Source organism: Lygodium microphyllum, chromosome 8, assembly GCF_053477565.2.
Source record: "Lygodium microphyllum isolate KBCC chromosome 8, Lygodium_microphyllum_v1.1.10, whole genome shotgun sequence".
NCBI classification, from domain to species: domain Eukaryota; kingdom Viridiplantae; phylum Streptophyta; class Polypodiopsida; order Schizaeales; family Lygodiaceae; genus Lygodium; species Lygodium microphyllum.
This window is the reverse complement of record NC_141142.1, coordinates 137917885-137924336: the sequence shown is the minus strand read 5'-3', so window position 1 is coordinate 137924336 and position 6452 is coordinate 137917885.

Here is a 6452-nt window from a genome sequence, read left to right as displayed (position 1 = left end):
GGAGAACTTCTTGATAGGGAAAGGCTACTAGGAGCTAGTGACTAGAGCTGAGCCCGAGCCTAAGCTGCCTACAGATGACAAGCATCCGACACAAGACCATATGCGAGCTCATCGAGCATGGATGGAGAGAGCACGCATGGTTTTGCACTGGCTATCCCTATGTATATCAAATGCCATGGTAATGCATATAATGAATTGCAGCTCTCCTAAGGATGTGTGGGACATTTTGATCAGGTACTATGGCACCACTACAAGTGCCAGGAAGATATAGTTAAAGCAGAAATTTAACAACATGGAGAGAAAGGGCAGGTCCACACAGGACTACATGACAGAGATCAAGACCATTGCGGATTAGCTGGCATCTGTTGGTACTCAGGTTGAAGATGAAGTCATGGTTGCTGTGACTTTAAATGGCTTGGGTCCAAAGTATGTCTTTTGATACTTCTATGTCTATGCGGGCTGAAATGCTGGATTTCAATGAGTTGGTTACCATGCTTATCCATGAGGAGATTAAACTTGGCTTGGATACAGGCTCTAGCAATATAAAAAGCAGGGATGTAGTCTTTTATTCCAATCAACGCGACCGTGGCAACCATGGTAGAGGCCATGGTTCTGGCAGAGGAGGCCAATAAAATGCATCCTATGGTAATACTAACCAGCACGGATCAAATGCAAGAGGAGGTGGAAACTTCAGAGGTAGGGGGACATCTAGCTCTTGTGTTAGAGGCTCTTGGCAGTAGCAGCACCCATCTAACAATTGAAATAAGGATAAGGATTGTCATTACTATGGAAAGTATGGTCATATTTCAAAGGACTGCTGGAAGAAGCAAGGCAATCAAAAGGGCACATAGTACGGACACTTTGCTTCGTCCAGTACTCAGGCAGATGATGCTTCAAGAGATAGATGGTTTGCCATGCAGTATGTGAAAGACAGGGCTGCTGAAAAATCCACTAATGATGCAGTATGGTACATTGATTCAGGGACATCAAATCTCATGATCCCTCACGGTGATTGGTTCACTGACATGGTGGTCAAGAGAAATGGCTATGTATGCACCAGTAATGACACGCAACATAGCATTGAGCATAAAGGCAAAAATCCTCTTGTGATTCATGATGGTAGGAAGAAGCACTTACATAATGTACTGCATGTCCCATCAATTACGAAGAACTTATTATCTGTGGGCCAGATGACCAAGCAGAGCTTGTAGGTTAGGTTCAATAAGCATGGGTGCTTTATTGAAGAATTTGGCAATGGATGCAAGTTGATGGCTCGTCGTCACAAGAATGGCAGGATGTTTATTCTTGATGCCACTTTGCCAGAGCTAAATTCAGCTATGTTTGCCCATAGTTCTGGCACTGTTAGAGATTTGGAAATTTGACATAAGAGAGTGGGGCATGTTAACTTGCAGAGGCTACAAATGATGTAGAAAAAATAACTTGTTACAAGTTTACCCAAGTTTGCATATTCTGACATTGGTCATGTTTGTAGTGCTTGCCAGTTTGGCAAATAGTCTAGGTTACCATTTGTCAAGCATGTAAGACAGAGCACACGTCCTTTGTAGTTAGTGCACTTTGATGTCTGGGGGCCAACCCATAATGCATCTATGGGAGGCTCCAGGTACTATGTGACTTTTATTTATGATTACAGTCGCTATACTTGGGTGTATATACTGAAGGCAAAAGATGAAGTGATGGCTATTTTTCAGTAGTTTAAGAAGCAGGTAGAGAATGATTTTGATTGCTATATCTCTTGCTTGAGATCAGACAACAGTGGTGAGTATGTGTCGAATGTTTTTGACAGTTTTTTGGCTAAAAACGGCATACGCAGGTAGCTTATCTACAGCTATACTCCACAACAGAATGGAGTTGCTGAACGTAAGAACAGGGTGTTGATGGAAGCTTCTCGGGCAATGATGAATGAGAATAGTATGCCTCTCTATTACTAGGCTGAGGTTGTTATGACAGTTGTGTATATCTTGAACAAGACTCCCACTACAGGTATTCATGAGATAACACCATTTGAGAAACTATATGGCTACAAGCATGATGTCCGTCACATGAAAGTATTTGGTTGTCTTACTTATGTGCATATCCTTGATGAGAAGAGGAATAAGCTGGAACCAAAAGCTCATAAGTGTGTCTTTATTGGTTATTTGTAGAGGAGAAGAAGGCATATAAATGCTATGATCCCTCTATTCGAGAGACATTAGTGAGCAGAGGCATTATCTTTTGATGAGATGGCATCTTGGTATGCATCACCTGCTACAGTGCCATCAGATATGCCTTCTACACATGTTTCTACAGTTGATTCGCAGTAGAGTATTGTAGTGACAGGCCCTAGTGGTACGATGGTATCTCCATGGAAAGGGAGATTGAGGAGCTCTAGCTCATCATCACTGACACTACTATGTCAGTGAGGGGGAGATATGGTGTGGTGGACAGCAAAGAAAAGAAAAAGTCATTGAGGATGCATCTGGTGGGATGACACCTGGCAGGATGACTTCAGGCAATGACTTAGCTGACAGTCTAGACATAATGCATTTCTTAACGGTGACTTGGTAGAGGATGTCTACACGGATTAGCCCGAAGGGTATGTTCAGCCTGATTTTTAGCATTATGTGTGCAAGCTAAAAAAAGCATTGTATGGGCTGAAGCAGGCTTCGAGAGCCTGGCATGCAAGGATCAATACTTACTTGCAAAGTTTGGGATTTACTATTGGGAGGGCCGATCACAGTCTATTTACAAAAAAGACCGACTTGGTAGTGATGGTCATATATGTTGATGATTTGATAATTACTAGGGATGATGACTTGGGCATACAACATGTTATGGAAATGCTGAAATTAGAATTGGACACGAAAGACTTAGGTGATTTAAAGTATTTCTTGGGCATTGAGGTGGTCAAAGCTAAAAATGGTTTATTACCATAAGCAAGAGTAGCAATAGGAACACCAACAACAACATGAATTACGCATATTGTTGTTGCCCACTTTCTGACATTCTCAGCCCCCTCCTCTAGCTCTTGGAACTACTCCCAGCACTTGGCAACCTTTCAAATCTTTTGACATTGGTCTTGTCATCTTACACATCATTTGAAGCTCTTGGGATCAACCATTGATTCACAGTTTGGGATGATTTGTTGTCATACGGTTCATGACAACACTTCACTCACATTTTCTGGAACTCACTTATGCTTCTTGGGATGTCTATTTGATGTCGGATCATTTGGAGATGTAATGCCAATATATTGGAATAAGTATATTTGGGGATGTCTATTTGATGTCGGATCATTTGGGGATGTTATGCCAATATATTGGAATAAAATAAGTAAATGAGCACTCATTTACTTATTTTATAGAGGTTTTTTATTGTTATAATAAGCATGGATGAATGCTATTTTGTTAGAGAAACTTCATGCCTATTGCTTGTTAATGCTTCCGGAACACTTTGGATGCTACACTAGGGTATACCATTGAACTTACATACTTGGTTATGATCTCGGATTGCTTTTGAGCTGAGATTAGAGCTTTGAATCTTGACATTGGTTGTCATTCACTATTATGTATGGTTATTTGATGCTCCAATAAGAGCTTTGCATGTTACTTGGGTCGGATGCTCCTAGATATATGCTACTTGGATCTTGGATGTATGGATGCCTTCCACATGATGTTTTGAGCTTGTGTAGCATTCAAATTTTGTTCTAGTAGGTACCGCTACTTGACACTTGGATGTTACATTGAGCGTTTGGTTATGTAGTTGAGCTTGAGAGTTTTATAGTGAGACTATGGGACTTTGTGCCATTTACATGCTCTCATCACTCTTTATGAACACAGTTGATGCTTAGTGGGCTGATTTGACATTGCGGACAACACATATCTCTATCACATTGTTGTCAGTAATGTATGCATCTTGGTTGGCTATGTATTGAGCTTCCATCACATTGTTTAGTCCACTGTGCCTTTGGTTGGTCTCTTCTATTACCCATCAAACCTACCCTATGGATGATGGTTATGCCTATGGGATGTATCTCACTCTGACACATTGATCCTTTGACAATTCTTGGTGCCAGTTGAATATTCACTCACTGCTAGTTGGAGCCATTTCCTAGCAGTTGTCATTTGTCTTATATTAATGATTACTCCTCTTCAGCATTGATTTCTTGATGTTGTACTTCATTTTCAGCATGTTGTAATTACAGTTTAGTGCACTATTTATGCGAGTAGTCACCTCCACTTGATAGTTCTTTGCACTGAGTTTGTGGGCAATTCATTAGTTGGTCATTATCCCTTGTTTTCAACTTGATCTGGCAAAGGTTTTGGGGATCATTTGCAAATTATTATAGCAACATGTTTTTCCCTTCTATGCATTTATGTGGTCTCAGTAGTATGGTTGGTGGTTCCAATTATATTGCTATCTTTAACATTGACAAGCTGGATGGCACCAACTACAACTACTGGAAGGCGCAAATATGGCAAGTTTTAGTGGCAAGAAATGTAGATTAAGCCTTTGAAACATGAGGATATCAAGCCCGAATGTGTTGATGCAAAGGATTCAGCTAAAGTAGATGAACTATGTAAGTCCACTATCATATTGTCCCTCTCTAAGCATGTGTTCTATTGGAAGGTCCAAATGTGGCAAGTTTTAGTGCCGAAAATGTAGGTTAAGCCTTTGAAACATGAGGATATCAAGCTTGAATGTATTGATGCAAAGGATTGGGCTAAATTAGATGAACTATGTAAGTCCACCATCATATTGTCCCTCTCTAAGCATGTGTTCTATAATGTTGTCTTTGATGGGCAGTCCGCATGGACTTATGGGATAAGATTCGCAATGTCTATGATAAGCAGAGCCCCACTTCTCGGATGTATTGGCTGGAACAACTTATGGACCTTTGCATGAAGGAGGGAACTTCCATGTCAACCCACTTAAATGAGTTTCATTCTTTTCTCAGCCACTTGTCTTTGCAGGGGAGTGAATTGAAGGGCAATCTGCCCCTTTGTTCCTCTCGATTACAATGCTTGAATCATGTGATACATTTCGTACTACTATGTGTGTAAACATGCCTACTAATGGGCTAGATCTCTTGAATGAAGAAGTTAACATAAATAATGTTGATGTTTCTCGCACATCTCATGCTTTGATAGTTTGATAGTTAGATGCAATAATGGTAGGACTGGTAATGACCACCATGGGAGAGACTCTTAGCAGTCTCATTCTCATTCACATGGACAGTCCTGCAATAAGTCATGTGGCCATAAGTCCTCATTGACTTGTTTTACTATGGAAAAATAGGATATTTTCCCATTAGTGCCATAAAATGCACAAGGACAGGCACAAGGAAAAGGGCAAGGGTAAACTACATGACAAAAATGATGATTGTAACATTATCCCTAGCAATTCATGTATTAAGATTGAAGAGATTAGTATCATGCAAAGACTGAATCTAATGATGATTTTATAGTTGCAACTTCTTCTCTTGATACTTCATTGGTGATTGATATTTTGTCATGGTATACTCAATATTGGCAGATATCCTTTCATGTGACCCCTCATAGAGAGTGGTTTCACTCCTATCGCAGTTTGACTAAATCTTTCCATTTGGGTAATGAGTTGGTATTAGAGATAGTTGATATTGGTGATGTCCACAGCTGCAATTTGGTTTAGGTTGCATATTTACTCTTCATGATGTACGTCATGTACCAACTCTTACAAAGAACCTTATCTTTGTTGGCACTTTGGATAATGTAGCTTATGTAGTTTCTTTTGGTGATTGCTCATGGAAGATTTTTTGTTTGGAATCTTATCATTGCACATGGTGCTAAGTTCAATACTCTCTACCCCTTGCTTGTATCTAGGTCAGTTGACCATGTTTTGAAAATGGATGCAGTTTCACATGTATCTCTTAGGTATCATCACCTTGGGCATATGTCCTTGAAAGGAATAAAAATGCTTATCCATTTGCAGTATCTTTTGCCCCTTTACTAGAAGTGCTTTGAGTCTTGTGATCACTGTTTGTATAGCAGATAGATACGTCTATTAGCCTCCATCTCATTTATTAGTACTCAATGATGTATACTTCTCCAAGATGTATAAATCAAATCTAGCTGAATGGTAAGTTTGTACTTCCATGCACTTGTACTTGTGTTACTTGAAGAGGTATTGCTAAACATTTTAGCAAATCAAACACAAAAGAATATCATTGTGATAGAAAGCAAGCACAAATAAAATAATGGTGAAAGAGAATGGTGTGTGAAAAGAATATACAAGAGCAAACGAACGTGATTTTGGTGCAAATATCTCAAAAATACAAAATCTCTTAAGTTCTAAGACAAAAAAGGGCCAAAAAGGTGACCTTGACATATATAAAAAGATGATGGCAAGTAATGGCCAACCCCTTCAATGAACCAAATATTCTCTCATTAATCACATCTAAACAACCAAATTTGGAG